Source organism: Cyprinus carpio, chromosome A7 (assembly GCF_018340385.1).
Source record: "Cyprinus carpio isolate SPL01 chromosome A7, ASM1834038v1, whole genome shotgun sequence".
Taxonomy (NCBI): Eukaryota; Metazoa; Chordata; class Actinopteri; order Cypriniformes; family Cyprinidae; genus Cyprinus; species Cyprinus carpio.
This window is the reverse complement of record NC_056578.1, coordinates 38300540-38308761: the sequence shown is the minus strand read 5'-3', so window position 1 is coordinate 38308761 and position 8222 is coordinate 38300540. Positions and strand designations below refer to the sequence as shown.

The window sequence follows — 8222 nt, the reverse complement described above, 5'->3', positions numbered from 1 at the left end:
AAAATGCTTTGTTTGTGGCTTTACAGAAGAACACAAAGTCATCATACATCTTTGATGTCATGGTGTAAAAAGACAAGCATCAATTTTTCATTTTTGTTTGATCTATCCCTTTAAAGTCAACTTGAAATAATGTCACACGCCCATTTAACTTCTAAAATATGAACGTGTTTCCAAAAATAATAAATGAAACATTCAATGAAAAGAGGGAAGGTGTTGAAACAATGCACTTTTGTCTTTGGTATCACGTGGCAAAAAACAAAAAGTAAAGGGGGAGGGGGTTGATTTTTAATTTGAAAATTATCTTCCCTAATAATAAATGTTTTTACATTTTCTCCAGTTCTATCACCAATAGGAAGCGTTAGGTGATGTGTGTATACTGTGGGCTACCAGAAGTTGGGCACAAAGCTTGAACCAATGGGTGAGAAAGAATTAGAAATCCCCATCTTAAAGCCTGTTGCCTGTTATACACAACAAACATGACTGTTTTTTTTTCTTTTTTCAGATGAGTTTGGTGCTTTAGAAAGTGTCAAAGCTGCTATTGGAGTTGTATTCCTCCACTGACCGGAGAGGTGACCCGAATCAACACAAACCTGACAGATAACCCGGGACTAGTAAATAAAGCATTGCTATGAAGACGGTGAGTTAGTTAGTCTGTTACTGTTAGCTTCTTACTAAACTGAAAATCACACAGTACTGATATGAATGTGTATAGATACGCTGAAACATTCTTTCTCTCTCTTCAAGGATGGTTAATTAAGATTACCCATGGAGATAAACCTGCAGAACGTGATGAACTCATTGGATGAGCTGCTTCATGGAAAATTCATCAAATCCCTCGATTCATAACGGTGTTCAGACCTTCCGTTTATTTGTTATTATTGATGCATTCAGAGCTTTTTAAGGATTCACCATGGCTACTTTTAGAATGCTGGTGGTAGCAATAAGTACTAGAAACAATTCTTTGAAATACTATTTATTTGGTTTTTGTAATTTTTCTTTTCCACCAAATAATCTTTGTAATTGTGCTCGTTTAAACAGACTTGTGTATTTTGCAGTCAAAGGCCAAATATTTCAATGTCTTTTTGATACAGTTTGAGGTGCGGTACATTGACTCAAACAAAGAGAGGGCTGGTTCTGCTGATTGTCTTAAATAGAGATCATTTGGTCAATGTAATGGTGAGTGACGGTGACGTAACATGACCCTGCAATAAAATCAAAAAACTGTAACATTGTGACCAGTTTGCTTTTGTGTTCTGCTGCACCGTTTCCTGGTGGTGGGTCAACTTTTACCTCTTTTCATGGCAAACTGTCCTATGAACACCAGTAACACTCTTGTTTTTATAACTACTTATTGCATTTAATACATGAGGCAGTTTTAACACATGAATGTGGAAGTCTTTGCTTTTGAAGTACTTATACAGCAGAATGCTTCCTCATATATTAAAAAAAAACATCTACAAAATTTGAGGTCGGGAAGATTCGTTGTTTTGTTCACCAGCAATGCATTTATATTATTTCGATCAAACCATAGTAAAAACAATACTATGTGTGAAATATTTTTCATTTTTAATTAGTGCTGTTCAAATGATTAATCCGTATGCAAAATAAGTTTATTGTTTACCCTATATATTGTGTGTGTGTGTGTGTGTGTTGGTGTGGGTGTGTTTGTGTGTACTGTGTATATTTTTTTATATTACAACACACACACATGCAGGTATAATATTTAAGATTTTTTTTGCATATATATAAGAATATTTCTATATAATAAAATCTATATATATTATATGTGTGTGTGTGTGTGGTGTGTGGTGTGTAATATATATATAGTTTTTAAATTATAGAGATGTCATGTTTGTGTCAGTTTATATATGCATAATAAATATACACAGTACACAACACACACCGCATATATTATGTAATCAAAAACTTATTTTGGGATGCGATTAATCACCGATTAATGATTTGACAGCACGTAATTTTAATATATGTTAAAATGTAACTTATTCCTGTGATTCCTGTCTTAAGTGTCTCTTGAAAAAAATCATTCTAATTTCCGCTCTAGTGCTCTTTTTTTATTTATTATGATACATTTATTTTTTATTATTGTGATACATTTTTAAGGATTCTTTGATGAAACTACTTTTATATTGAAATATTTTGTAATAAATATTTTCTTTAATTTTTTATCAATCGAATATATCCTTGTTGAATAATAGTATATATATATATATTTTTTTTATTCTTATATATAGATATATATATATATATATAATATATTATATATATTTTTTTTGTTTATCTTACTGACCCGAATATTATAGTTGTAAACAGTACATTATCAAGACAAGCACCGATATTTTCTTAATTTTTTTTTTTAAGTATTTGTTTGTTTGCAAGCAAATTGCAACTATTTGTGCACTATAAGACAGTATTTTATTTTGTTTTTGCTACTGTACACGCACGCACTGTTTGTTTCTAATGTAGAGCAAAGAAGGGGCACATTTGCAGACGGGAACCTACATAGGCACCAAAACAGCACTCCCAGCGCAGCCACCTTGACCTTTGCCCTTAGATTAAAAAGACTGGGGCTTTTCTGTGATGCCCGTGATTACTGATTAATGAAGGGGTGATCACAGAGTCTTTTTCCCGCTCCTTAGGCCGAAAACCTGAAACCTGTGTAATAGAAATTCACTGCAGATCCCTTTGATACCTTTCTTTACATTTGTTAAAAATAGTAACTCATTGGCCAAATGGACATTTATTTAGATGTGTATACTGTTAACTATTTTGTTACTCTAAAGAGTTTATAACGCTGTAACTTATTTTTTTAATACCTTTTTTTAAAAACTAATTAGTAGTTTTATCTTTCCTCAGAAGTAATGAAAATGCAACCAGCAAATCAAATATGGACATTCATAACATAAGTGTTAAAATGCAAATAGATAATTATATAAGCCTTGGGTGTTGTAACTATACAATTCACCACTATTACATCAGCCCATGAATGGACCATGTGCTCACAGCACTTTAGGATTTCACATATGAACTATGCACTTTTTAGTTAAAACTCATGTAGGAACCACTGCATCAAAAATAAATCTGTTTAAATAAGAAAGCACCTATTCATCGAGGGAATTGTTCTTTAGGATTGCACAAGGGTGGGGGGGGGGCTACAGGACCACGTTTTTCTATGTAAGGACGCCTCAGACGCCCCCTAATGAGGATTTTCAGTTATTATTAGACTACAGACACATGTGTTTTTCAAGAGTTTTTTGGGTGGAAGTTTCCCAAATCCCATAGCAAATAACTATAATAACAATAATAATATAAAAAGACAAACACACACACACACACACACAAATACACACATTTAATTTCTGTTTTTATACAGTGATATAGTGTTTCAGGTTTAAAAAAAATATGTCACTAATGGATACCATTTGACTTAATCTAATGTAAAAGTTCTTTAAGGTGGTTTCATCGCTTAATTCATTCAGCTACGTGTTTCCATTCTTGCGTTTACTTTCTAAGTTTTTTAATTAGGATAATGTTATTTATTTTTGTATTAATGAATGGATATTTTTTTTTTTTTTATTTGGCATGCACATATCTACGTATGCAAATGTTTTTTTCGCTTTTCCTTTCTTATATATTCACGAGACTATGGTAGTCTGTAGTAACTATTCATTGCCAATAAATAATACTAGTTGTCAAACTTTAATCTACGTCCATCCACGTGCTGATTTGTCTCAACAAAAACCGGTTTCACACTTCCTCTACACGCACCACATCGCTCGTTGCTATTGGCTCTTTTCCTTCACTTCCAATAAAACCCACAGCGTTGTCATTCCTTTTCCTTTTTCAGCCATTTTCCGCTAAGGACGGTATGTGCATTTATTCCGGCTAAACATCAAGTTTATCCGCTTTAATCCTTATGAAGCTTGGTTATATAATAATTTAACTAGTCTTGCTTTAAAATGCAGTTAGTTGTATGTGCCTAGCTCTGCTGTATTGATGGCGTTACACACTACTGAGAGAATATAAGATTTTTTTTATACCCCGAGACACCCCCGCGCTTTACATGCAGCCGAGCGCTGCTCCAATGTTGTAAACCAGTCAAGTGTTTGAAAACCTAAATAAAACATGCATCCAGCAAAAGAAGACTCCCTCATATCGTGTCTACCGGGCCGTCTAATGCTGACTTTATCATAAACGCAGAGGTGTTCTTGAAGCTGAGCTGTGTGTGGATGTGTAGTAGGGAACTGTACTTAATGCTGAAAGTGTTTTGTTTTTTCATCATGGCCGTGAACAGTCATGGCTCCCAGCACGGAATGGCATGATCTTGAACCCTCACTTTTCATAAAGGACTGGCAGAAGAGAGTGCGCACCTGGTTCAACCAGCCTGCCAGAAAGATCCGCAGGTGCACACCGTTGTGCTGCAAAATGGGTTTTTAACGGTTTATGGAAAGCGTCACTTAATTATAATGCATCTCGTTTTTCTTTAGACGCAAGGCCCCGTCAGAGCAAAGGCTCGGCGAATCGCTCCAAGACCAGTGTCTGGTCCTCTCCGGCCAGCGGTCAGGTGTCCGACCATCCGGTATCACACCAAGATCCGTGCCGGACGCGGGTTCAAACTTAATGATTAAAACACAATTAAAAAGCCACATTAAAACCCAATCTTAAATCTGGTCATTTTGATTCATCTCAGAGTACAAATGAAGAATACAAAATGAAGATGTTTACTGAGACTTGAGGGTTTTTAGAAAAGCAAACGTCCAAAGACGGTCAAAACGCACTTTTTCAAAAGAAGGTCTACAACACAGCGATGTCGGAAGAGAAGTTGGAGGAGAAAATGTGATGGAGCATCCATTTCCATCACCTACCCAACCAAACCAATTATGAATTAATTTACACACACCCAACACATGATCCAATACAAGACATGCATTTGTGGCTCAAAGGTGTATGATTTGAAGACAATGCCTGATTGTTTCGCTAGATAAGAGCCCTTTTTTTTGGAATCATGTAGATTTCTTTGAAGCTGCTTTGAAAACTGCAAATTTGGAGCTTTTTTTAAACGCATTGACCCAAATCCTGGAATGTTTTTTCCTCAAAAACCGTAATTTCTCTCTCACGACTGAGAAAGACATGAACATCTTGAATGACAACGGGGTGAGTTAATTCTCAGGAATTTTAAATTCTGGAACTATAATCCAAAAAGGCCATAGAATTGGGGTGATGCAAATCGAGGATAAAAAAAAGAATAAAGAGATGCAGTTTGCTTTATATGACGATTTAATTTGGACATTTATTTACATAAACCGCTATATGTTGTATTTCTTCACAAGGCTTGGGTTAAAGCACTTGTTTCATATGGGTTCATTTTGCAAGACCGTTCTTTTTGGATCTTCCGGTTTTGTGGTTTTCCTGGACTTTCAGTGGAGAGACTGAAAACTTCTCAGGTTTTCATAAAAAAAATCTGTTTTTCGAAGATGAGCCAAAGTTTTGTGGGTTTGGAACTGCTTGAGGGGCAGTAAACGATGGCAATTTTATTTTTGGGTGAACTCTTTAACTATAATGTAGTTTTCCAAACAGTCACAATGATGACAAAGGCTCCGGAATCTCTGTACTTCATTGATGATTCCTTTTGAACCTTATTTGCTGATGACTGTTGATGCTGTCAGAGCTGTTTCAGTGTTGTCCCAGACCCATGTCTCACGTTGCTCTGTAATTTACGTACATAGGCAGCGGAATCAACAAAAAGGGTGCGCGCACCATCGGCATCGCCGTTGACCCCTCGTCGGCGTAACCGATCCACAGAAAAAAAAACTCCAGGCAGGCCAATGTTCAAGGCTGAAGGAGTACCGCTCCAAACCCTCATCTTCCCCAGGAAGGCTTCTGCACCCAAGAAGGGCGGACAGCACTGTAGGTGGCTACTGCAGTTTCATAAAGTCCGAAGCTCTGGTATTGGATTGATTTGAATCTTTGTAGTTTGTCCCGTAAATCAGATCGTGTATCCTTTGAGGCCCTTTTATAGCTGATGACTGCATACTAAAATGCTGTTTATTGTAACGGGTAACAGCTTTGGTGTTTGCAGTCAAATGATGACAATTTCTCCGGAATCTCTGCACATCCTTGATGACTTTGAACCCTTTTATAGCTGATGACTGCATACTGTTCAGCCATATTCTGCATTTTTTTTGTGTTTTGGTGTTTTGACTATCTTTTGTGCATACAGGAGAGGAGGTCAGTAGATGGCCTACAAAAAACCGCTTTCCTGGACCTGTCATGCCCATCAGAAACGTATGTATTAACTTTAGCATTATGAAGCCTGCTGTTCCATATTTGATGCACACAATTTTAAGGAGTAAATTATCAACAAAAATCAACAATTTTCTCAAAAAAACATGCAATGCACAGTTTTCTACATGCCTTTTGTCTTTTTGCTGTGGAAAGTTGAGTAAACTTACTTTACTATTATTTTGTAACATAAATTTACACAAGGCCTAAAAGAAAAAGGTCTTAAATCAAAGAAGAAAGTCTTACATTTATGAAGTCATGGCTTTCTTTAAAAAAAAGACACCTCAGTATTTTGTTGTTTTAAAATACAAACATCTAAACATTAAATTTGAACCATTAAACTTAAGATGTGTGATTGATGAGAATTGAACATAGGATGTTTTTTTTTGTTTTTTTTTTTTTTTTTTGAGAAATTGAACAATTGTGAGTTTAATTTAAAACAAATGTCAATGGAGAATGAGAACTATTGGCAGATATTTGAACTTGTTTTAATCAAACTCACTTCATTTTGGTCAATTTCTCATTAAACAAGACTTTTGTCATCTTTCTTAAAGTAAATGCATCTTGATTTAAGAATCATTATACATTTCCATTGGAACACAGTGCAAAAATATCTAAAATATAGTGAGGAAGAACATCACTTTTTTTTTTTTTTTTTTTTTTTTTTTGCAGTGTGATCAGAAGGTACTGTAAAAGTTGTTTCTATATTGCAGAGGCCTTGAACTTTATTTTTGTTTATTTATTTATATATATATATATATATATATCTATATATATATCTATTATATTATTATATATAAATAACTATATATAATAAATAAATATAAATAATAAAAAATAACTAAAAAACTAGATCTGTTGGAATTTCTATTAAAACTTTTGTTAATAGAAGACATTTAAGATCATATTAGACTTCCATTTCAATTATTCCTTAAATTTTCTTGATCTGAAATCTTAAATTTACTTAAAACCTACAGAAACCAAATGTAAGCCATATATAGCCATATATGATCTGAAGACGCAGTTTATTTCAAATAATTATTTTCGTACACTTCTTATGTCCGGTTTTATAGGGATAAAATGGAATTTGAGAAATGTGTGAAAGTAGGATGTTCTATGTATATATGTAGAGTTTCGCTGAATCTGAGGAAGTGTTCATATTTTCTGCAGGTGTACAAGAAAGAGAAGGCCCGCGTGATTTCAGAGGACGAGAAGAACTTCAAGGCCTTTGCCAGCCTGCGTATGGCCCGTGCCAACGCCCGTCTGTTCGGCATCCGTGCCAAGAGGGCGAAGGAGGCCGCAGAGCAGGGATCCCGAAAGAAGAAATCAAATGTTACTTTGTATTGTAGGCAACGTCAAACAGAAATAAATGTCTAAAAATGGTTGTTTTTGCAGTCATTTCTTGGAAAAATCTGTGTATTTTTTTTTTTTTTTTTTTCTGCTTTGTGGAGGCTGTGTGTGTAAAGTTTGCTTTTCAGTCTCAAAAGTGAATTTATTTTAGAAGTTCCTCTTCCTACAGACACTTCCATAAGGCTCAGGGTGATGATAAAAGGTGCAGGTAACAATGCAGAAAAGCCAATGCTTTTTGTTCTTTCTGGTTAAGTATGCTTCATTGCATCATTGGTTTGATGCCAATTCAATGGGCACTGGAAAAATTGACAAATTTAATGTGTGAAATGTATGTAGGTGAGTGAGACTACTACTTTCAATGTTTACCAGAAGATGGCAGCGTTTACCTTTATTGATCTTGGAAGTTTTTGTGGCTTATTAAAGGCATGGTTTAACAATAACTTATTTTTTTTCCTAAGCTAACGGTTTATTTTATTTTATTTTTTAAAGCTGGTTTTGTGTCAGTACAACATTTCAGTTATTTTTTCAGGCCCGTGCTAGTGCGACTTGTTAAAGGAATAGTCCACCCAAAA

General features: G+C 34.9%; 1 long non-coding RNA gene and 2 other non-coding genes across 3 annotated transcripts; all 3 read left to right on the top strand.

Moving 5' to 3' along the window:
- Positions 1-5603: 5603 nt before the first annotated feature.
- Positions 5604-5683, top strand: LOC122145846. Its single transcript, XR_006160580.1, has one exon. It is a non-coding gene; the product is annotated as a small nucleolar RNA MBII-202 (small nucleolar RNA).
- A 419-nt stretch (positions 5684-6102) lies between these two features.
- LOC122145845 lies at positions 6103-6183 on the top strand. Its single transcript, XR_006160578.1, has one exon. It is a non-coding gene; the product is annotated as a small nucleolar RNA MBII-202 (small nucleolar RNA).
- An 83-nt stretch (positions 6184-6266) lies between these two features.
- LOC122145691 lies at positions 6267-7619 on the top strand. The gene is made up of 2 exons (XR_006160512.1): positions 6267-6303; positions 7471-7619. It is a non-coding gene; the product is annotated as an uncharacterized LOC122145691 (long non-coding RNA).
- The last annotated feature ends 603 nt before the right edge of the window (positions 7620-8222 follow it).